At 37.5% G+C, this 25,412-nt stretch overlaps 1 non-coding gene and 1 pseudogene across 1 annotated transcript; one reads left to right on the top strand and one right to left on the bottom strand.

Moving 5' to 3' along the window:
• The first annotated feature begins 8,030 nt into the window (after positions 1-8,030).
• LOC118717757 lies at positions 8,031-11,056 on the top strand (annotated as a pseudogene).
• Positions 11,057-13,587: 2,531 nt separating this feature from the next.
• On the bottom strand, positions 13,588-13,694 carry LOC118717909. The gene has a single exon (XR_004987656.1). It is a non-coding gene; the product is annotated as a U6 spliceosomal RNA (small nuclear RNA).
• Positions 13,695-25,412: the final 11,718 nt, after the last annotated feature.

Raw genomic sequence — 25,412 nt, 5'->3', positions numbered from 1 at the left:
GATAGAGAAACAAGTTAAAGTATACCATGTGGAAATAGTCAGCCAAAAGCAAAATGAGGAAAATTCTACAGGACAAATGACCCAGTTTGTTCAACAAATAAATAAGCATTAACAGGAAAAAGTGGTGGAGAAACGATTAGATTTTAAAAGACAACAATACTAAAAAGACAAAGAACCCCATTTTAAAATGAGCAAAGGGCTTAAATAGACATTTCTCCAAATGAAGTGTGCAAATGGTTAAAAAACACATGAAATAATGCTCAACATAATTAGTCATTAGGGAAATGCAAATCAAAACAGCAATGAGATGCCACTTCACACCCATGAGGATGGCTATAATAAAAAATGTAGAAAATACAAGTGCTGTCAAGATGTGGGAAAATTGGAACCCTCATACATTAGTGGGAATGGAAAATGGTACAGCCCCTGTGGAAACCAGTTTGACAATTCCTCAAAATGTTAGACATAAGTTTATGATATGACGCAGTAATTCTACCTCTGGATATATACCCAAAAGAATTGAAAATTGTTACTCAAACAAATACTAGCATATGCACCCACATGTCCATAGCAGCACTATTCACAACAGCCAAATGGTGAAAACAGGAGGGGGGAAAAAGATTACTTACAGTAAGTAAATAAAAATAAAAAAAGTGAAGCCAAAACCGGTTTGGCTCAGTGGTAGAACGTCGGTCTGCAGACTGAAAGGTCCCGGGTTCGATTCCGATCAGGGGCATGTACGTTGGTTGCAGGCACATCCCCGGTGGGGGGTGTGCAAGAGGCAGCTGGTCGGTGTTTCTCTGTCATTGACGTTTCTAGCTCTCTATCTCTCTCCCTTCCTCTCTGTAAAAAATCAATAAAAATATATTATATTAAAAAAGTGAAAACAGCTTAAATCTCCATCAACAAATGAATGGATAAATGAATTGTGGTATATCAATACAATGGAATATTATTTAGCAAGAAAAAGAAATAAAGTACTAATATCTGCTACAATGTGAATGGACTTCAAAAACATTATCCTAATGGGAAAATGCACAAAAGGTCATATATTAAATGATTCCATTTTATGAAATACCCTAAACAGATAAATCCATAGAGATAGAATGCAGATTGGTGACTGCCAGGTGTTGGTGGGAGGAAGGAATGAGGCACAACTGATGAAGGGGGGTTCTAGGTTTCCTTTGGGATTAGGAAAATGTTTTAGAACTAGATAGAGGTGGTGCCTGCACAACACTGTGGCTCCACTATATGCCACTAAGTTGTTCACTTTAAAATGATTAATTTTATGCTATGGGAATTTTACCACAATAAAAAAAAATAGATGGGTAGATGGATAGGTGAATAAGTAGATAGACAGACAAATATATTTTTTAAAAGCAGACTTGGAAAATATACTGACCAAATAAAATATATAGTCCTTGTTTTGACTCTGAGTCAAATAATTTTAAAAATACATTTTTGAGGCAATTGGGAAAGCTTGAATATGAATTGTTAGATAATATTAAGGAATTATTGTTATTTTCTTATGAACTAATGGCATAGGATTGTTGGGTTTTTATATTCTTTCTCAGAAATTCATTCTAAAGTATTTGTGAATGAAATAATATGATGTCTGAGGAGTACTTTTAAATACTCAAAAAAAAAGTTGAGAGGAAGAATAGTTGAAACAAGATTAGCAAATTTTGGCAATTGATGAGGCTAGGTAATGGGGACATAGGCATCATGTTACTTTTGTGTATATTTGAAACTTTCCACAATGAAACACTATTTAATTTATAAACCATACATTTATTTAATGTCATTTATGGTCCTTTAATGTGAACATCAGATAGATGCTGGGAGGTTTATGCAAACCTGGGAAGAGGAAATGGAGCAGAAAAAGCAGCAGGTGGATAAGAATACTGGAAAAGAAGACAAAAGGAGTCTAAAAACACATACTCTACAGCTTTGCTACAGTCAGGTCCTTCAGGAGGAAAGAGAAAATTGTGCTTGCTCAGCTGCAAATCACTGCCTCACCCTGACTGTGCCTATAGAGTAGGGAGAGTGGGGGGCGGGGGGCATAGGGTAGGAGACATTGAGAGGGTCCCTTTGAGAGCAAAAGAAACAGCGTCCTCATTCTCATTACCAGTGGCCAAGCATTTACTGGGCACAGCCCTGTATAAAATACTATAATTATCAACAGCTCCAAGTTAAACCACAGCCTTAAACAGTATTCTGCCAATAGCTAATGATTACATCTAAGTAGCTCTTACAGAACTTGGGGACCATCTCTTCTTGGAGATGAAAGGGAATCATAGATCTCTTGATTTTGTGAAGTCATAATGGACCTTAACAGTGTTGAGTACACTAGTTAGAAGCCATGGGCTATAGTCTTAGAACTACCAACTACCAGCGGTGTGCACCTGCCTCTAGCTGTGAGTCTGTGGTTGCTAACTCTGAGCACCCACATCATGGAGGTCCAGAGGAGCAAGAAATTGAAAACCAATTTTTAAAAAAAAGTAATGGCAGAAAATTTCCCTTACCTACTGAAAGAAATAGACACACAGGTCCAGGAGGACAGATAGTCCCAAACAAGATGAACTCAAAGGGGCCTAAACCAAGACACATCATAATTAAAATGCCAAAGGGTAAAGACAAAAAGAGAATCTTAAAATCAGCAAGAGAAAAGCAGTTAGATACCTACAATGGAGCACCCATACAATTGTCAGCTGACTTCTCAACAGAAACTTTTTAGGAGTGGCAAGAAAGATTTAAAGTGATGAATAGTAAGGACTTACAACCAAGATTACATTACCCAGCAAAGCTATCATTTAGAGTTGAAGCTCAAATAAAGAGCTTCCCACACAAGGAAAAGCTGAAGGAGTTCGTCACTACCAAACCGGTATTACATGAAATGTTAAAAGGTCTTCACGAAGAAGAAGAAGGAGGAAGAGAAGGAGGAGGAGGAGGAAGAGGAGGAAGAGGAGGAGGAAGAGGAGGAGGAGGAGGAGGAGGAGGAGGAGGAGGAGGAGGAGGGCTCAAAAATATGAACAATAACATAGCAATGAATAAACACCTATCAGCAATTGAATCTAAAAATCAAAATAAATGAGCAAGCAGAACAGAAACACTCATAGATGCAGAGAATATTTTGACAATTTTCAGATGGGAGGGGGGGATGGGTGAAAAAAGTGAAGGGATTTAGAAGTATAATTAGTAGTTATAGAGTAGTCATGGGGGTATAAAGTACCTCATAGGGTACTTCAACAACTATGTAAGATGGCAAATAGGAAAGAGAATTTTGGGGATGATCACTTAATAAGTTTTGTAGTGTCTAGTCACTGGGGTGTACACCTGAAATTAATATAGTATTGTATGTAAATTGTAATTGAAAAAGTAAAAAAATAATGATTAAAAAAACAAATAAATAAATAAAAGCAAAGTTACAAAAGGTCAAAAAATAAAATACATTAATAGCAAAAACAATAACAAAAGTTAATTCAACATGGCTCCTGTTTTGACTATATAAAATAAAGCCTTCTTATACCCCCATTCTGCAATAAACACTGATTTTGGGGGGTATAATGTGAACTTTACCAAGCAGCCATGAGAAATAGAGGAGATTCTGTTTTATTTTCAATTCTGATTCCCTGCTATCTTCCTGATTTACAGTTAGCCAAACTCAGAGGAAACACCATATCATAGGTAACTCATTTTCTGTCTTAAAGATTCAGTTTAATAGATGTTGGATGACCTATCAGATGGCTAGAAATTTTTTTCCCAGCAAATTAATTACCTGATTTATTCTTCTGGCCAATCTTCCCTCCCCTGTCTCCACCCTTATGGCATAATAGTCACGAGGTTATGAAAACATATGGAGAGAGGTTATGAGAACCAGAAAGATTCAGAACATGCTGAACCTTAGTTGCCTAAGGTTGCCTTTACAAATGTGTACAAATTCCTATTCCCACTTTCCCGGCAGAGAACAGGCCGTTACATATTGCTCTTGGTTGCATTGTGAAATCAGCTATCTGCAGAGCTTCTTTCCCTGAACACAAGTCTCTCTCACATAAACACTACCACTGGTCCAGGTAGTGTTTCTAGCCAATGCACTGATAGAAAAAATGAGGGTGTTTTATTCCCTTTGAAGAGGACACACTATAAAAGGTAGGCTTTTTTAGAAGGGTCACAAAGGGCTATGGATTTTTGCTCATCATAACTCAAGCAGTTGATAAGAAGCAATGTGCCTTCCGGGAAAGTGTGATTTGAAGTAGCCTTGACCCAGGACCTGGTGAAAAACAGCACATTATAAGAAACGATGGTCATCTGGGGTACAGCCAGGTGGCTCCAGTAATTTGTAAAAATTCTAGGTTGAAGACTCCAAGGAGTACCTTAAAATTATAATCTTGCTGAAATCAGTTTGGCTCAGTGGTAGTGCGTCGGCCTGCGGACTGAAGGGTCCCAGGTTCAATTCCGGTCAAGGGCATATACATTGGTTGCAGGCACATCCCTGGTGGGGGGTGTGCAGGAGGCAGCTGGTCTATGTTTCTCTCTCATCGATGTTTCTGGCTCTCTCTCTCTCTCCCTCCCTCTCTGTAAAAAATCAATAAAATATATTAATAAAATTATAATCTTGTGGAAGAGGCACTTCATTTGCTGGGCACAAGGGCAGCTGTAGGAGTACATGGCTATCAGAGGGTTCCCCTACTGCTTTGTTTTGAATCCACACCCTGTCTTCCCCCAAAACGAAGAATCAGTGGGTTTAGGGCAGCCTTATCCAACCTTTTTGAACAATGCCTTATTTAAATAAATATAAAACTCTCATACACATCTCCCACAAAGATTCTGTCAGCCTCTACACATACTCAACTTAGAAATCATAATTTTCTACATACCCTCACTGCCTGGGTGATTTTATCTAGCATTATTTGCAGTTGTTTTTTATTATGAAAATAGTAAGGGATTGTTTTCATCTGCCAAATGTCTTTAAATATTGAAAATGACTTTTCTATACAGTTCTCTCAAAGGTGGATAATGGCAATCCTAAAGGATTGAGAAGCACCATAGTCCTAACAGTTACTAGCCTAAGACCCTTTTCTGATCTCCTTCTGTTCACCATTTCTGTGATTAAAATCCTAGCCTGAGGCTCTGTTGGTCATTTACACTTCATTATGAGTCTATATCACCCTGTTGCTTCTCTGGAGATATGTTAGGATTAAGCTTATGTCTGATTGAAAGCGAAAAGCTTCTAATTAAGGGTCATACATTAAACCTGGCAGAATCTGGAACCCAAATGGGTTCTGAATCATCTTCTCCAGGGGTGTGGTCTGAGAATCTTTTGTTGCAAAATTCTCCCATGTGGCTCTGAGGCATGGCCAGATTTGTAACCAAACAGTTGACCTTGTAATGGACATTTACCTTTTTTGGCTGCTCCAAAAAAATTTTTTTTAACATGCTCACCACATTTTAATAGTTCTCCACATAATGAATCTCATCTTCTCATTGAAAAATCCAAATAAACAACTTTCCCAGATTCCTTTGCCTCTAAGATGTGAGAGTGTGACAGGTCCTACCATTCAGATACACCTATGTGAGGCTCAGAAACAGCCTGGGCACTGGGAGTTCATTTTTGCTAGTACAGGTGACAGCAGAGGCAGCATGTTTCTGGGGTGTCAGTGATACTGCAGCTTGCAAATTGAGGCATAGGCTGTGTTGTTCTGAGGTCTGTGCACAGCAACTCCCTCACTAAGAAAGTTCAACAGTGTGGTTCTAGATGTTATTCTAGAAGCTCAGTCTAGAGCACATGTGTCAAACACAAGGCCCGCGGGCCAAATCCGTCCCGCCAGGCCTTGCAATGTGGCCTGCACCGCGCTGTCATCATTGCACTCCGCTGCGTTTCCATCACAATGACAGTTTATGACTGTTCAGTAAACCATTCGGCCCGCGATTTAGGCTGGATTTTAGATTTTGGCCCCTTCTCTGATTGAGTTCGACACCCCTAGTCTAGAGCATGATTCTCAATGCTGGCATTTTGGATTCACCTGAGAAGATATGTTTTTAAAAACAAACACTAGCCCTAGCTGGTTTGTTCAGTGGATAGAGAGTTGGCCTGCAGACTGAAGGATCCCTGGTTCGATTCCAATCAAGGGCACATGAGGGCTGTGGGCTCGATCCCCAGTAGGGGTCATGCAGGAGATCAGTTAGTCTCTCTTATCATTGATGTTTCTATCTCTCTCTCCCTCTCCGATCCTCTCTGAAATACATAAAAATATTTTTTAAAAAAGAACAACACACTAATGCCTGGATTCTACCCTGACAGTATGGTTCATGGCATGGGGTCTAATACAGGCATCAGCTGCCAGTTGCTTCTAATGTGCAACCAAGTTTGAGAACCTCTAACCTCAAGCTCCAGCCTCTTTCCTTCCAACAATGATTTAATAAATTATTTTCCAATTAAAATAGCTAAAATTCATTTTGCAGTCTGCAACTAAAAATTCTGACCAGTACAGATTCCTAAAGTCCCTTCCAACTCTAAAAATATAAAATTTTATAGTGTTCTGTTTTTAATTGTTGGAGGGGTACCAAGACAATTTAGTGAGGAAAAACAATCTCTTCAACAAATAGTGCTGAGATAATTAAATAGCCACATGCAAAAGAATGTGGCTGATGCCATATACAAAAATTAACTCATAATGAATCAAAGACCCACATGTATGAGCTAAAAGTATAAAACTCTTAGGATACAAAACAGGTGTATATATTCTTAACTTTGGATTTGCCAATGGTTTCTTGCATATGACACTAAAAATACAGCAACAAAAAAATTAGGTAAATAAGACAATATCAAAATTAAAACCTGTGTGCTTCAAAGGATACCATCAAAGAAGTAAAATGAAAACTGACAGGATGAAAGAAAATTTTGCAAATTATATCTCTAATAAATGACTTGTATCTAGAATATATAAAGAACTTCTATAACTCAATAAGAAAAACACAAATAACTCAATTAAAAATGGGCAAAAAAACCTAGCCAGCAATTCTACTCCTCAGAGAAATGAAAATATATGTCCACACAAAAAATTTGTACATGTATCTTTATATTTAGCATTATTTATAACTAGAGGCCCAGTGCACAAAATTCATGCACAAGTAGGGTCCCTAATGGCTGCCTGCTACCAGCCAGGGCCTTCCTTTGTTCCACGCTGTCCCTGGTAGTCTGCAGATGTCATAGTGAGTGATCAAACTCCCAGTCAGTCAAACTCCCAAGGAGACACTTTGCATATTAAGCTAGGTAGAAAAGTGAAAACAATTCAAATGTCTATCAACTGACAGGTGGATAAATAAAATGTGATTTATAAACATGATGGAATATTTTCAGCAATAAAAAAATAATGAAATATTAATACATGCTACAGCATGGATGAATCTTGAAAACATCACAATAACTGAAAGACATCAATCACACTCACACACCACACACACACACATCCAATACAAAGACATATTGTATGATTTCAATTTTATGTGAAACTAGAGGCCTGGTGCACAAAATTCATACATGGGGGAGGGGGTGTCCCTCAGCCCAGCCTGCACCCTCTCCAATCTGGGACCCCTTGAGGGATGTCCGACTGCCTGTTTAGGCCCAATCCCAGTAGGGCAGTCGGACATCCCTCTCACAATCCAGGACTGCTGGCTCCCAACTGTTCACCTGCCTGCCTTCCTGATTGCCCCTAAACCGTTTCTACCTGCCAGCCTGATCATCCCCTAACGACTCCCCTGCAAGCCTAATTGATGCCTAACTGCTCCCTTGCCAGCCTGTTTGCCCCTAAGTGCCTGCCCCACAGACCTGGTCCCTCCCTACTGCCCATCTTGTAGCAGCCATCTTGTGTCCACATGGGAGCAGCCATCTTTGACCACATGGGTACAGCCATCTTGTGTGTTGGAGTGATGGTTAATTTGCATATTACTCTTTTACTAGATAGGATATCCAATATGAGAAAATCAACAAAAAGAAAAAAATTGATCAGTTGTTGCCTAGGACTGAGAGCATGGGAAGTAATGGCGAGTGCCTGCTAATGGGTATGGGGTTTCTTTTGGGGGTGACAAAAGTATTCTAAAATTTACCATAATCATGGTTGCACAAGTGTATGGATATGCTAAAAACCATGGAACTGGTATAGTATGTGAATTATATATCAATAAAGCTGTTGCACAAATAATGTTGGAGGGATTCCAAACCTTGGCCTCTGGCAGAGGAAATATATGAGAGAAGTGACAGAAAATAAATCTTTCTATGATTCAAGAAATCATCTTACAGCCACATTCTCTGCGTGTACGTAAAATGCACTGCAGAAAACTATATGCTGCAGATCCTAAAAGCAACAAGGATCCCCAAAATAGGTGATAGCAGAAAAAAAGAGCTTTAAAGGCAACTAAAATACTTTTTGAAAGAAAATCCAGAAAATAATAGTGCATGACTAGTTAGTTGATCTACTTCTTATAGTCAGAAAGAAGGTAGTGTGAGAGGAGCAATTGTCCTGGGCATCCTTAAGTGGGTTTGCAAGACATGGGTGCTGAACCAGTGGAAAAAAACCTCATCTGAGCCAACACAAAAAGAGATGTGGTTGGGGGGGTGGGAGGGGTAGGACCAATCCAAAGAGCAGGTGCAAAATCCCTATGGAAAGTGAAAATGTGCCATCCAGTGTGGCTCAGTGGTTGAGCATCGTCTTATGAACCAGATTACAGTTTAATTCCTGGGTTACAGGTTTGATCCTCAGTGTGGGTCATGCAGGAGGCAGCCAATCAATGATTCTCTCTCATCATTGATGTTTCTTCCCTTCACCCTTCCTCTCTGAAATTAATAAAAATATAAAAGACAGTAATAATGAAATAATGTGAAAATGTAAGAAATGTTCATGAGCTTTGCATCACTGAACATTAATAGGGGTTACCTACAAGGAGCAGTCTTCGAGTGGAAGAGGAGGAGCACTTTCACTTTTATTGTATTTTTCTCTCTCATAATTAATTTTTTTAAACAAACATGTATTAATTTGTGATTACAACATAAAAATGAACTAGTTTGCTTTAGCAAGTGTGAATATGACAATTTAAATAAGAAAAGATAAGAAGAAAACCAAGAAGCAGAAGGAAAGGGAATCAGGAGAGGACAGGAACAAAGGATGGGGGACAAAACTCACCACCAAAACTGTATTTGGAGAAGAAATTAAATACATTATTTCTTCAAATTTTTTTTACAGAAAGAGTTTTTGTGGCACTGTCTACTAAAGACTGTGTCCTTGATTTTGTATTTACTGATTTAAGTGATTTTTTTTCTCAAGGTTACATAATTAAAAGCAGGCTAGAATTTTTATAAAATAAAATTGGAAGATTGGAATAGTATGCCAAGCTAATATTTTAGTTTGTTCTGTAGACAATGAGAATTTCTTGAAAATTTTTGAGCAATTGTAATTGTATTTGTGATTGGCGGACAGCAATGGTTCCCAAACCTGGCTGTGTATCAGAATCATAGAGTTAGCCTTAAAAAAATATAGCCCGGCCAGCATGGCTCAATGGTTGATCATCAACCTATAAACCAGGAGGTCATGGGTTGATTCCTGGTCAGGGCATATGGCCAGGTTGGGGGCTCGATCTCAAGTCAGGAGCATGTAAGATATAGCTGATTAATGATTCTTTCTCATCATTGATGTTTCTATCTCTCACCCCCTCTTCCTTCCTTTCTGAAATCAATATATACCTATAATAATAAAAGAGTAATATGCTGCCCTAACTGGTTTTGCTCAGTGGGTAGAGAGTCGGTCTGTGGACTGAAGGGTCCCAGCTTCGATTCCAGTCAAGGGCATGTACCTTGGTTGTAGGCATATCCCCATTGGGGGGTTTGCAGGAGGTAGCTGATCAATGTTTCTCTCTCATCGATGTTTCTAACTCTCTATCCCTCTCTCCTTCCTCTCTGTAAAAAATCAATAAAGTATATATTTTTTTAAAAAAAGAAAGAAAGAAATGGAACATTTCCTTCCTCCATATAGTAGTAACAAAGACTTGGGCTAGACCTGCAGTCCATTTTCATTTAGGTTGAATCACACCTGGCTGTACTTAAAGATCAAATAGAATGTTATCTTTCTTATGGAATCTTAATAATTGGTAATAATAATAATAGTAATAATAGTATTAGTAATAAGGTTCATCTGTGTATATAGGTGCCATATTACCCTGGGATTTTCTGTATGACCGGGAAGAAGTCATTTCACCTTAAATGAAATTTTTTTTAGCTAAATTATAAAAATCATCCTTTCTAACTAACATTCTTTGATCTAATAATTGTATTCCTTGGTTTCTGACCCCTAAGGTAGAAAAGGTGGAGTGGAGAATGCGAGATTGGGGAGAAAACTGGCAGTGGCACATTCGAGTTTCCCTGGTTAATGCTGGGGAGGAAATGCCAGGAGGCCAGGCATCCACCCAGGCTGGAGTGGCTTGCCTGAAAGGGTCTCCATAGCCATCTGATGTCAGATACACAAGCCAGAGTTTGCAGCTAAATGAAAGTCAGAGGGTTGGGAACATGACACCTATGAGCAATAGAGGCAGAACAGCTTTTCCGAAGAACCAAGGCAGCGGAAGTGGACCACAAGAAGCAGTAGACCTTCAGCAAGTTCACCTACCGCAGTGTGGATCTCGATCAACAGCTTGACACATCTTATGAATAGCTGATGCAGCTGTACAGTGTGCGGCGGCGGCGAAACCTCGGGCCTTCGAAGGAAGAAGTACTTGCTTCTGAAGCACCTGCGCAAGGCCAGAAAGGAGGCTCCGCCCATGGAGAAGCGGGGAGGTGGGACTTGATCATCCTGCCGGAGATGGTGGGCCACATGGTTGACGTATACAATGCAAGACCTTCAATCAGGTGGAAATCAAGCTTGAGATGATTGGCCACTACCTGGGTGAGTTCTCCATCATCTACAAGCCAGTGACATGCCGCGGGCCTGGCTTTGGAGCCATCCACTCCTCCCACTTCATCCCTCTCAAATAGATAATAAAAAGCACAGACTTACCTAAAATAAATAAATAAATAAATAAATAAATAAATAAATAAATAAATAAATACAGAACAAATTTGAAAGTTATAATGGGATATTTTCAGGTATATAGGTTTTGCCCTGAGTTCCTATGTCCTGATTTTTGTAGGTAGTCATTTTCATTTAAGGGGGCCAGGATGGAACTTCAAATGCTGACGTCATATCCTGGATTTCTTGGTTACCTCCAAGGATTTATTGAGTATTATAATATCTGATTTCCCTTTCCCAACTCCCATGCCCAGAGAAGTAAATTCTGCTGTAATCAGTTTTCTCAAGGTCAGACTGATGCAGATGGAGACTCTCTCCCAATGTCTCAACTGGATGTTTTCTAGCAAAGGAGCTGTACTTCCAGTCATTAAAGGAAATGATGGGTGGTTTAAAGAAGGAGAGAAGGGTGATGGGTGTTTGTGGAACCAAGGAACTAAGCCCCATCTTGTCAGGACTGCAAACTTCTGGGTCTTCAGAGAGATAAGGGTATCATATGTACAAGTTGTCACATCACATTCTGCTTCTCCCATTCTCTATTTGTGAAAGACACTGACACTTAAGAAGACAATTCTTTATTATAAAAACTTGTTTGCCTTTTTCAAACTATTTTTTTCTCTCTTGTTTCTCATCTCTCATAAATCAAGTTAAAAATAAATGTGGACATTTAAGCCAATTTTTCACTATTACAAAAATACTACCATATTAATTATCTTTATACATACGTTTTTGTATATTTGTCCAATTATTTTACTGGGATAAATTTCTAGAAGTAAAGTTGCTGAATCAAAAGAAATTATTGTTTTGAAGAAATTTAATAAAATTTGCTAAATTACCCTCCAGAAATATAACATTATACATACCATCAGCTGGTTCTGGCCCTTTCCTCATATGCAACAAGCCATTTTTTTAATCTTTACTAATCTGAAATGTTAAAAATTTTAGCTCCTTCTTGAATTAATTTCATTTTGAATTACCAAAAGTTTTTATTATGTATGTTTATTGACCATCTTAATTTCTTTTGTGAGTTTCCTTTTCATGTTTTTTGCCCATTTTTATTTTACAACATTTAGCTTATCTTATTATTAAGAGCTTCTTATCTAATAATAGTATTAACAGTTTGTCTACTATTGCATGTATTTTTCCATTTTGTCCTTTATCTTTATTATTATTTATGGCATTCATTTTGCTTTGTCTTTTTTAATAGTATAAAATGTTATTTTGCTGTTGTTGTTGTTGTTTAGACAAATCTATCTGATACTTGCCTTTAGAAGAGAAGAATTCTCACAGAAACCAAAGGGTGAGAAACTACCTTAATTATAGAGCACCAAAGATAAGAATTACATCAGACTTCTCCTTAGAAACCATGCAAGAGGAATTTAAAGTACTGAAAGAAAAGACCAAACTAGAATTTGTTTTACAGTGAAATTAGCCTACAAAGGTGAAGAAGAAATAAAGACTTTTTCAAACTAACAAAAGGAAGGACATTTGTCACAGTAAGCCCTCGTAAGAAATATTAAAAGAAGTTTTTCATAGAAAAAGAAAATTATATAGATCAGAAACTTGGGGCTACATTTAAAAAAGAAGAATGTTAGAGAAGAAACAAATATAGGTAAAATAAAATCTTATATTTTTGTTATTTTTAACTGATCTAGTAGATAACAGCTTGCTAAAAATATAATTATAATATCTGATGACAATAATATTACAATAAGAAGACAGAATTAGGAATACTTTATTAAAAGTCATCACCTATCTCTGAAGCAATAACAAGGTTACTTTAGCATAGACTGCCTTTCCCTGCAGGCCCAGTCGCCCCTAACTTCTCTCCTCTGCTAGCCTGGCCGCTCTGCCTCTGTTGGACCCCCCACCCCAATTGACCCACAGCCTCTTCCGCTGGCCAGCCCTGCCCCTGATCGCCCCCTGTACATTCCCTTTTCACTATCTAAATGGTATCTTTGGATAAGCAGCAGGTTTATTTTATTTTAATATGGTAAATTTATCACACACAAAAAAGTTTATAGTTAATGCTTTTTGTGACTGTTTAAATAACCTTTGCCCATTCCAAGACCATGAAAATAGTCTTCTATGTTTTCCTCCAATGTTTTATTATTTTCTCTTTCATATTTAGGTCTGTAACTATTTGGAATTAGTTTTTTAAAATACATTTTTATTTATTTCAGAGAGGAATGGAGAGGGAGAGAGAAAGACATCAATGATAGGAGAGAATCATTGATAAGCAGAAGGCAGTCTTCTGCACACCCCACACTGGAAATCTGGGCCTGTACCCTGACCAGGAATTGAACTATGACCTCCTGGTTCATAGGTCAACACTCGACCACTGAACCATGCCACTGGGCTGGAATTGAGTTTTGTGCCTGGTATAAATTGGAGATCCAGACACATTTTATTCCCTGCAGATAGTCAATTCACCCAACACCATTTAATAGAAAGATCATCTTTTGCCCTTTGCTTTACAATATGTATTGCCTTTGTCATTAATCAGGCAACAATATGTGGTTCTCTTTCTCCATTCTCTTCCATTGGTTGGTTGGTTGGTTTGTGTGTCATCCTTGTACAGAGGCCATGCTAATCTTCTTCGTATCATTTCAATTTTAGTACATGTGCTGCTGATGTGAGCATTGTTTGTCTATTCTTGCACCAATATCACAATGTCTTTAGTTACTATAGCTTGTTCCTCAAGATTATTTCATTTGACCATTTTTATAGTGGGATATTTGGATTTTTTTTCTTATGGCTATGTAAGAATTCCTTATTAGTAAAGCATATTAATCCTTACACATTATAAATATCTTTCTTTTTGTCCTTTGACTTTTGATAGTATTTATAGTTTCTCTTGCCATAGAGGAGTATTACATTCTTAAAGAGTGCAGTTTAGGTTTGGCCATCAGAGGACTTGGCCTGATGTTCCTGGCTTTGATGATATAGGAAGGAGCCAAGGATGCAGGCAGCCACTAGAAGCTAGAAAAGCCAAGGACACTGATTTTCCCCCAGGGCCTCCAGAGAGGAATGCTGCCCTGCAAACACCTGAATTTAGCTCAGTGAGATCTTTTGAACTGTGGAACTATAAGATAAAATATTTGTGATATTTCAAAACTCTAGATTTTGGTAATTTGTAACAGCACCATAAAAACTAATACAGTCCTCTGTGGGAAAGAAATTGTTACATGATCAAAACACCTCTTTCTTAGCAAAATAGAAAGTGGGCATATGTGTGACAAACATGAGAAGAAAAGGAAAAAAAAAACTAATACAAGCAGGTTTTTTCTTTTTAACCCTTTTACCTTATTTTTTCCTTTCTAATTGCATTTTAATACAATACAGGGTGGGGCAAAGATAGGTTAACAGTTGCTTGTATGGAAAATAATACAGTAATTAATAAATAATAACTTAAGGATAAACTGTTTTGTGTACTGACAACTGTAAACCTACTTTTGTCCAACCCTGTATTTAATAGGAGTAGTGATATTATTCTTTTCTTATTCTTTTTTATTTCAAGCAGATTAGGACATTTTACTTCTAAGTTTAAACTATATGGCTATGTGAGTATTTATAGATTTTGGCAACAGAAACCACATAGCATTGAAAACATTTCCAAATATCCATTTTTAAAATATTCACTTCAAAAGGCTTACTCATGGATTATTTATTTATTTTAAATTTATCTTTATTGTTGAAACTATTACAGATGTCCCTCTTTTTTCCCCCATTTCTTTTCTTATTCTTGACTTTAAAGAGGCCATTTCTAACATCTCATGTTGCTAAAATGAGATGTTTGTAGATTGTGGTGATGGTTTCATGGTGTATACTTCTCTCCAAACTCAAGTTGCAAACATTAAATACACATAGCTTTTTGTAAGTCGATCATACACAAATAAGTGGGTTAAAAAAAAGTGAAGTCTATTGATATTTTGTGATCCCCCTCGCTATTTTTAATCTTACAAAGTTTTTCCCAATCTCCATTAAGTTTAAATGTAATATTTATATTCACAATTTGGAGGCTGTGTAACTACATACAAATAAATATATTTTTCTATAAAATAATCAATAACCTTCCTCACTTACTAAATAGTAAGTTGAGGTTTAGGGAGGACAAGGGGGAATCAGTTTTGCTTAAAATTAGGAAAATGAGAATTCTTAGAAGGTATTTGTTTACGTCCTTGAATCCCATCTTCCTGGGTCAGTTAGCCTTGGTACAAAAGGGGGAAAGAGAGTTCCCCTTGTTTCATCTGATTTCTCTGAGCAGCTGATTGCCCAATTAGCAGAGTGAACTGCAGAAGGATTTAGTGAACCTGGGTTTCAAGGAACGGAACTGAGGCTGACAGCCATGTAGGATCCCACAAGCAGTCAGCACTGAGGTAATCAAGAGTTGCCGAGACAAGGCAATATCCTGGTCTTCAGAACTGTCTCTGCCCTGTGGTTGACAGGAGGCTGCCTGGGAGCTATGGACCAAATCAGTGAGGTTTATAAATATGCCTGACCAATATAGCAATGATGTTTCAACTCACACACTTCCCTGTCTCTTCTAGAAGTACAGGGAGAAAGAAGATAATTATTATTTGATTTCTTTTAGACAAAACCAAACCCTTGTAATGATTATTTAGTCAAAGTGGAAGCCCAACCGAGGCAGAAATGTGGTTTTCATTCTAGCTTTATTTATTTTTTTTTTCCCCCTTTGCAGGGGAAACAAGGGGAAGCCATAAAACCCCTCTTGGCACTATGTGTGTTATACTTAGTCCATGGCCAAAGAGAGTTTTATGGGAAAGTTTGCTCTGTGCCAGTGAAGCATTTTCCTCTTCATCATTTTAAAAACAAAAACAAAAACATTAACTAAAACAAAATTTCTCATCTCCTCCCACAAAAAAAAAAAAAAGAAAGAAAGAAAGAAGAAGTAAGAAAGGAAGAGGAGGAGGAAGAGGAGAAAAAAAAAACACAAACCCATAGAGCCACAATGCTGCTTGCCTTAATGTGAACGTTTTTATCATTTAGTCCTTCCCCAAAATTAATAACTGATTGCAGTTATGAAACATTGAAAATTTTGGCTTTTCAGCCACTCAATGTCCTGTTCAGATATCCCTGGAGGAAAGCCAAAAGGGATTGCAATCTTCTTCTGAAAAACTAAAAAATTATTATCTTCTTTGGCTCTCCTGTTTTACTCCAAATTTCTAGCTTTTGAAAAATCCAGTTTAGATGACAACAGCTTTTTTCCTTCTTAAAATTATGTTCATATATTTGCATACAATCTCATATTTTAGAGTAACTACAATAAACTGCAGCCTTCCTAGGCTCATTTTAATGGGGAAGAGGAATTAAATTCCCCATCTAGCACCAAAAAAAAAAAAACCCAAAAAACTGGAGTTTTACCTTTTCTTGAGGATTTTGTGAGATAAAATGTAAATTCTCTTAAAAGTTCATACTAATCATTGATACCTTAGCATGAATGACTTTACCGGGCCTCCTCTCCAGGGCTGCTTTCAACAGGAAGAAGTTATATGCTCTGCTGGGATGCAGTCTCAACTGAGAGGTCTCAGAAGGAAGAAGGAAGGAGCAGGGAGAAGGGTCAGAACCTGTGACATAACCAGAAAATAGGAATAATACTGTCTAGTATATTCCCTTCAAAAATATACCTTTGCTTTTTGCCTTCTTCCTTCTTCCAACAAAATAAGTGAATTTTTCCACAGTAGGATAAAATTGAGATAAGGATTAAAGACCATATTTTGGAAAGGGAAATAGTAAGGAAAAAACAGTTGACAAGGAGATATAGCCTGGCAGGAATACACACTCAGGGCCAAAGGCTTCCAAAGATGGTGCTAAGACCTCATCCTGGCCCAGCCCTCAGCTGCTCAGATTTTCCTGGGCCCTGTCAACTCTTTGTCTTCCAATCTAGGCAAGGCACACCCATACCGCTTCCACCACTGTGAGATGAGTTTTCATACATCTCTGACTGTCTCTCAACTTCTATGAAACAACTGATCTGCTTTCCTAGGAAAACAATATTACAAGTCTATAAACAAGAATAAAGGTGTTTAGTTAATCATATCCTAAATAAGAGGAAAACACATTTTGTTTTCTCCTGATATCAAACACTAAATATTAACTAAAAAGCATTTCAAGATTCTCTTTTCGAATGGCTGAAGTCATAATTTTTTAAAAGCTGAATTATAGACATAAGTCAGTACAGCTTTGCATATAGGGTTTAAAAACTCTTTGAGCCCATATAAAATACCTAGATAAACACAATGTTTTGTGCACAGTAGGTATGCAATCAACATTGATCAATTCATCACACTTATTGACTCCATTCCCTCTTTCTCTGCTGCATGTTTCTGAAGTAAAATGAGACTATTGACAAGAGCTCAGTTACCCTCTCAGCTTTCTCAGAGACAAAAATTCCAACAAGAGTTAAATCAAACTAAAGAAGAATAAAAAGGAGTAAATGAACTTCTTGTGCTTTGGTTTTTGACTTCTATTATTTTGTGGTCATTGCCTGATTTCCTCTGGGCTCCGCCAGATTTATTTGAAGGCTTGGAATTATGTCCACTCTTTAAAGAAATTAAGATGAAATTAATTAACTCTTTTTAAAATACTAAAATGCTTAAAGCACTTATTAGCTCCAATGAGGCAAAATCAAAACTAAGGCCCAAATAATTGTTTGAAAGACCCAAGTGCAATGAAGAGTAAATCTGACCCAGAGCCTGACTCAAGTTGGCAAAGAAAACATCTTCTCCCTATACTTTCCCTGGAAACATTTCTCTGTCCCCTGCCTTGATCCAGCAAAGTAAGAACCGACACCAGGATAAGATACTAGAGAGTAAGGGGAAAAGAGAAAGTGGGCACACTTAGTGCAATGCATCTACAATGCATCTCATTGTATACTTGAATGTCATGGGACCACATATGGCTTTTTATTTCTGGAAATGTGATTTCAGAATTCACTGAAGACCCTTTTCCTCAACAGCCTAATCTTGAAATTGAGAGGGAAGTTCCTTTACTTCCAAGGGGATCTCTAGCAACTTGTCCTGAGCACAACTCCTTTCTTGGCTATAAGAAACTACTTGAAAAATGTGAATATCTTGGTACAAATCACAGCTGTTTAGACCATGAACTCTGCCTTTATAGTATAGAAACAGCCAGAGGAGACAATATATAAGTGAGTGGGCCTGGCTGTGTTCCAAGTAAAAATTTATTTACAAAGATTATGAAGATGTAGGGGCCTAAGTTTGGTCTGCAGGCCATAGTTTGCTGGTTTAGACAAAAATAATATTTATAAATATACTAACAATATAATAATTAACAACTGGTATGGCCAACCAATTAGAACAAAGCATAGATGTATACTGGTTAAAAACAACTAGTGTTTACCCCTACATTACAGATTTTGGAACTGCAGCTTAAGATAGGGCAGTAAATTGTTCTAGATTATATCAACAGTCCACATAGTAGGGCTGGGGTTTTCATACATGTGAGCTCACTGATTCCATAGGCCACAGGGACTCTGTTTCCACTGTAAGATTGAACTCCTATCAGTTGCTTAGTCACAAGCATGTCTGGACAAGAATAATCCATCCATACCACTTTCAAAAATATTCAAAACACAGGTGAGCTATAGTTACTTAGACAGAAAATAAATATTTAAATGTGAATTCCTTTGGCTTCCCTCTAACTTGAATTCTTCCCCCTTTTCTGTCTCTATGGCTTATTCCCCACTTCATTCTCTGCTCAGATCTGCCTTCCTGACCATCAATAGATTAATAAAATAGCAGCTCCTGCCCTGAATTTTATATCTCTCTTGCCTTGCTTTATTTTTCTCCATAACACTGAACACTATCTGATATACTATGTTTTAATGTAAATGTATTTAATTTTTTATCTCTCCCAGCTAGAATGTGAGCGCCACACAATTATGGGCTTGTTTTTATTGGCTGTATCCTCAGCACCTAGAACAGCACTTCTTGAATGACTGAATGAATACTGTGTACAGTAGAGAGGCCACGTGGTACAATAAATAAAAACATTGTATTTAGAACAATAGTGGGTTGGAATCCCAGCTCTGCCACTTACTTGGTGTATTACCTTGGACAAACTACCACTCAAAGCCTGGGAGGCTACAAGAAGAGCAAAAGCCCTGAGATGGGAGCATGCTAGTAAGGGCAGGGTGGCCAAAGTACCTGCACCACAGAGAGCAGGCAGAACAAGGTAAGAGATGAGAGACATGATGATTGAGGGGCAGATCTTAAGGACTTTGGATTTTGCTCTGAGTGAGAAGAGAAGCCAATTGAAGGATATGTCATAGATGAATAATGTTATCTGTTTTAAATTTCACAAAGACTATTTAAGGGTGAGAACAGAGGCAGAGAAACCAATTAGGAAGCTGTTGTGGTAATCCAGTTGGGAGCTGATGATGATTTAGGCCAGGGTAGAAGTAGTGGAGGTGGAGAAAGATTGTCAGCTTCTGGATATATTTTGAAGACATAGCCAACAAGATTTGTTGATGGTTTGGGTGTGAAAAGTGAGAAGAAGAGAGGAGTCAATAATGATTTCAAGGATTGGGGGAGGGCTGTGGAAAGAGCACGTGTGGGATGAGGGAATCAGAAATTTGTTTTATGTCCATCTAAATTTGAGAAACTTGTTAGACATCCAAGTAGCGATATAAAGCTGTCAGTTAGATAGATGATTCTGGCATTCATGTGAGAGGTATAAGGATATATATTTGAATAATGTTAACAGGTAAGTTATAAGTTTCTATCCTGACTACTAGTAAGAATCACCTAAGGAACTTTAAAAATTATTTTTAATTGTGGTAAGATGCACATAACAAAATCTATCATCTTAACCATCTTTTAAAAATATATATCTGGCTGAAACCAGTTTGGCTCAATGGATAGAGTGTCGGCTTGGGGACTGAAGGGTCCTGGGTTCGATTCCGGTCAAGGGCATGTACTTTGGTTGCGGGCATATCCCCAGTTGGGGGTGTGCAAGAGGCAGCTGATAAATGACTCTCTCTCATTGATGTTTCTAACTCTATATCTCTCTCCCTTCCTCTCTGTACAAAATTAATAAAATATATTAATATATATATATATATATATATATATATATATATATATATATATATCTGGAAGAAAAAAAATATCTGGGCTCCAACCAAATGGAATGAGAATTTCTTGGGGTAGGAACTAGGCACCAATATTTTTAACAAATATATCAAGTGTCTAGACTTGTGAAGATAAGAAGGAACCATAAAGGAAATAGAAAAGGAACAGCCTATAGCATAGAAGGAAATCAGGCAAGTGGAATACCTCCAAAGTTGAGTACAAAAAGTACTTCAAGAAGATGGTAATAATAAACTGTGTTGGATCAAGTCAGGTGAGAACTGCAGAAAAATCATCGAACTTAGCAAAATGTGGATCACTGTTTTCCCTGACAATTTTTCTTGCAGTGGATTAAAGAGAGATTTTTACATCAATAGGCACTATCATATTTATTCATATTAAAAAATAATGTCTAGTAGTTTTGACATCAGAGCCCATTCCAAGTTTTCAATCCTGCTGAGTCTTATTAATGCATTACCCATGACTCAATAGTCAGGACAAGGTCAGTTGGTGATTTGAACATAGCCTTATTCTCCAACAGATGATATGCACCTGCATATTCTTTTCTGAGCTGAAAATAGAAAAGGAAACTTTCAACTGATTACCAAGGCGATGGGATAATAAACACATTCAGCCACTCCTAGGAGCCATGCCAAAGTAAGGCAGAAGAGGACTACATATAAATAGGACAAACCAATGCAGTTACTAAGAAAACAGAGCTCTTGCTCTTTTTTTTTTTATCGAGAAAATGCCTTCATCTCTTTATTGTAACTACACCAAACAAATGCTTAACTTATGCTTTAAAGGTTAAAATAATTTGAGCTTGGCCAGACCCCAAAACAGAGGGAATTCAAAGACTTGAGTTGTCCATTGAGAAAGATCTGCTGCTCAGGTTCAAGTCCACGCTTTCCAGATGTTTCCTCTTGTCTTCCAGAGTCACTTCCTACTTGCTGACCCTAAATCTGTGCTCAATTTATTCATGAATCTTGTTGGAGGTATCCACTGTTTAGTAAGAGCCTTTCTCCAACCCACACTAAGGAACTAATGCTTTTCCCCACCTCGCTCTACTCCTAAGCGACAAAAACTATTAAGAGGAGCAAGGATGAAATCAAGGCTATAAGTAGAACATAATGTGTAAAATACAAAGGGGTTATGTCAAAATTTTCATCTTTCTTATTCACTTCGTTATATTATCTGGATGGTATATCTCAAAACAGGCACCTATGGTGCCTCTCACAACTTAAGTAGGATTCAGAAGACATACGGTCCTTTCTAAAGGGCCAAGAAGTCTTTAAAAACTATATTGTCCCACTCAGTTCATCAGAATAAGAAACTAGATTGGAACCTGAGGCTGAAACTTTAGTCGGTAAAATAAAGAAGGGAATTTTCCAAGTAGATGTTCATTGTGGGGACTATCTCTATGGTATGGGCTAAATGCTTGTGTCCCTCCAAAATTCACGTGTTGAGGTCTTAATCTTTTGTGTGATGGAATTTGGAGGTGGAGCCTTTAGTAGGTAATTAGAATTAGATTAGGACATGAAAGTGGAGCCTTCCTGATGGGATTATATCCTTATAAGAAGAAACAGCCCTCATTGGTGTGACTCCATGGTTAGAGGATCAGGCCCCACACCAAAGGGTGATGGACTTGATTTCCAGTCAAAAGCATGCACCTTGGTTGCAGGTTCGATTTCTGGTCCCAGTTGGAGCACATGCAGGAGGCAACCAATCAATGTGTCTGTCTCACATCCATGTTTCTCTCTCTCCCACCTCTCTCCCTCTCTTCCACTCTCTCTAAAAATCAATGGAAAAAATATCTTCAGGTAAGGGTTAACTAGAAAGAGAGAGCGATAGAAAAAGGCGGGGGAGAGAGAGAGAGAGAGAGAGAGAGAGAGAGAGAGAGAGAGGAGAGAGAGAGAAGAGAGCTCTCTTTTCCCAATGTAAGGATACAAATATGGCAGCCATCTTCGAAATAGGAAGAAAGCCCTCACCATGCACCAAATTTACTGGCTTATTGATCTTGGACTTTCCAGCCTCCATCCAGAACTATAAAAAATAAATATGTTGTTTAAGCCACCCAGGCTATGGTATTTTGTAATAGCAGCACAAGTTGACTAAGACACTGTGGATACCTTGGATTTTTCAAGGGACTATTGGAAATTATAATAACTTCAGAAAAGTGTCCATAGTTCTCATCAGAGATTCAAAGGACTAAATATGTGACTCCCCAATACAAGTAAAGACTACTCACTTGGAGTGACCTTTGTGTTCTTATGCTGTAAAAATATAAGAAATTTCAGGTTGGGGAATCTCAATCTTCCCTTTATTTCTATTTAAAGACATGACCAATACCCAGGAATACTAACAAATATGATGAAATAAAAGATTCAAAATAATACACGCATTTTCTTTATTCAATATTGTTCATGTCCTCCTGAAAATGTTTATTATCCACACAAAACTATAGACTCAAATCTGTTTATAATCATTAGCATTTTCCCATAAGTTTTTACTAATATCAACATTAGATTCCAAGGAAACTAAGTCACTGAGTCTATCCCTGCTATTTACCTTGCTCTACTCCCATATTTTAATGTATTCCAAAGCCAATTATAATTTTTAGTGGATAATTTTGTTAATTCTCCATTCTACTGAGCCTATAGAGCAGGTAATGCAACTTTGGAGCAAAAGGTAGTCTTACTTTTTAGCATTGTATGGATTGTACAGAAAAGGTTAAAGGACGTGTATAAGCTTTATTACAGCAGTGAGAGAAAAGCTTTTCAGAGAAAGAGATAGAGAAAAATACAATTCATTATGAATGAACCTTGAAAACATGTTAAGTGGATGAAACAAACACAAAAGGCCACATTTTTCATGATTCTATTTGCATGAATGTCAAGAGTAGGCAAATCCATAGAAACGGAAGATAGGTTCATGGTTGCCAGTAGCTAAGGAAAGGGGGCTGGGCAGTGACTGCAAATGGGTATGGAGATTCTTTATGGGGTGATGAAAATGTTTTGGAATTAGATAGTGGTGATAATTGTATAACTTTGTGAATGTACTAAAAACTACTGAATTATATGTTTTAAAGGGGTAAGTTTATAATATATTAATTAAATCTCCATTAACAAAAGAAAAAAAAGAAAAAATATGACTCAGAAAAGATTTATCACAATTATGCCTAAACAACTTATTTGGCAATTAATTTGAGGACATAGTCTTGAGATTTTTTTTTTTTTTTTTTTTATGAATAGTTCTATGATATTTAAGCTGTCCCCAACTCCAACAGAAATCTTTTTATTGGTTTTTCCACTTACAAAAACAATACATATATGTGAGGTTTTTTAATTCTGAAAATACAAGAGGACATAAAGAATAAATACCACCCACCCTCGCCAGTTTAGCTCAGTGGATAGAGTGTCAGCCTGAAGACTAAAGGGTCCCAGGTTTGATTCCTATCAAGGGCACATGCCAGGCTCAATCCCCAGTAAGGGGCATGCAGAAGGCAGCTAATTAATGATTCTCTCTCATCGTTGATGTTTCAATCTCTCTCTCCCTTACTCTCCGATATCAATAAAAATATTTTTAAAAATAAATAAAAAAATAAACACCTCCCAAAGAGGATCACTATTACATTTTGGTCTATATTTTTCCAGATTATTTTCTGGTGCATATCCAACAGGGAAAATATTTTTAAAGTACATTAATGTGTTTTCCTCTTTTATAATTCCTTGTATGTCACTACCCCTCATTCTGTATGAAGCATACTTTTTTCTTAAATCTTTAGCATTCTTTTTTTTTTAAATATATATATATATATTATTGATTTTTTACAGAGAGGAAGAGAGAGGGATAAAGAGTTAGAAACATCGATCAGAGTTATACGCCTTTGACTGGAATCGAACCTGGGACCTTTCAGTCTGCAGGCCGACACTATATCCATTGAGCCAAACTGGTTTCAGCAACCTTTAGCATTCTTACAGCAGGAATACAAATAGTGGAAAGAGCCAATATTTGGTTTTTACTTCTAAAATAAGATTTTTTTTTTATTTCTTTAAATACTTTTTTTTTACTGATTTCAGAGAGAGGATGATGGGAGAGGGAAAGAGAGATAGAAACATCAATGATGAGAGTGAATCATCAATCAGCTGCCCCACCCCCCTCTACAGAGGATCTAGCCCGAAACCCAGGTATGTGCACTAAGCAGGAATCCAACTGTGACTTCCTGGTTCATAGGTCAAAGATCAACCACTGAGCCACACCAGTTGGGCCTAAAATAAGATTTTTGAATAGACATTAAGAGCTTTGAAAGCCCAACTTTGAAAATAGAGAAAAAGATATTTCAATTACTTTATTTTTCATTAACAAAAGAAGATATAGTGCCAGTCAACTAAATCACAGAGTTTTGCTAAAAGCCAGGAGTAGAGAAGTCACAGGATGAGAGAAGTGTACTTGAGGAAAGCATGGGGCTGGGAGTAAGAGAGGGAACTTTCACTCAGAGGATTATTGGGGGGTGGGGGGAGACACAAGGAAATTGGGCGAAGGGAAGCAGATGTCAGATAGGTGTATTCTGAACCACTTACTCTCTGGACAGAGTTCCCAGAGGACGAAGCATACTGAATAGTTGGAGGGTGATCTGAAGGCAAGGGAGCCTTTGCTCTGCCTCCCAAAAGAGACCTAGAAGGAGACTGTGCTCAAGGAGATCCCCCCCCAAAATGTGTTGTGTGTTCAGCAATAGCAGAACAATAGTAGCATGTGACTAGATAGACTAGGCAGAACAGCAATCCCAAACTGGTCTTGGCTCCCCTATAACATAGAAAAAAAAACCTCCGGGGGAAATCCAAAAATTAGATATTAGTTGGGGGGAGCAGCTAGTGTACATTGACCAGACCAGCTCCCTGCAGTGGAAACCCACCCCCACCCAATGCCATGAGGAGAGTGAGTATCCCCATGCATAAAACACTACCTTGGGAAGGAGAAGGGTAGGGGAGAAGTCAGCCTTGGTAGGAAACTGAACTTTGAATTGATTAATATTTACCTGTGAGAGATCATTTGAAATCGAAATAGACTGTTAAATCACTAAAGACTATTTAATCTGGAGGTCACTGAGAAAACTTAATTTATATAGAAAGTAAAAGAAGAAAGAATGAGGCCACATGCTCTTGCTTTTCAGGAGAGCAGTATCCTCATTAGATCTTATGATTCTAATAAAATTTAAAAAATAAAAACGTATAAATATTTTTAGCATACA

The sequence above is a fragment of the Pipistrellus kuhlii genome, unplaced genomic scaffold (assembly GCF_014108245.1).
Source record: "Pipistrellus kuhlii isolate mPipKuh1 unplaced genomic scaffold, mPipKuh1.p scaffold_m20_p_13, whole genome shotgun sequence".
NCBI classification, from domain to species: Eukaryota; Metazoa; Chordata; class Mammalia; order Chiroptera; family Vespertilionidae; genus Pipistrellus; species Pipistrellus kuhlii.
The sequence above is the reverse complement of the archived record's forward strand: the minus strand, read 5'-3'. Positions and strand labels throughout refer to the sequence as shown.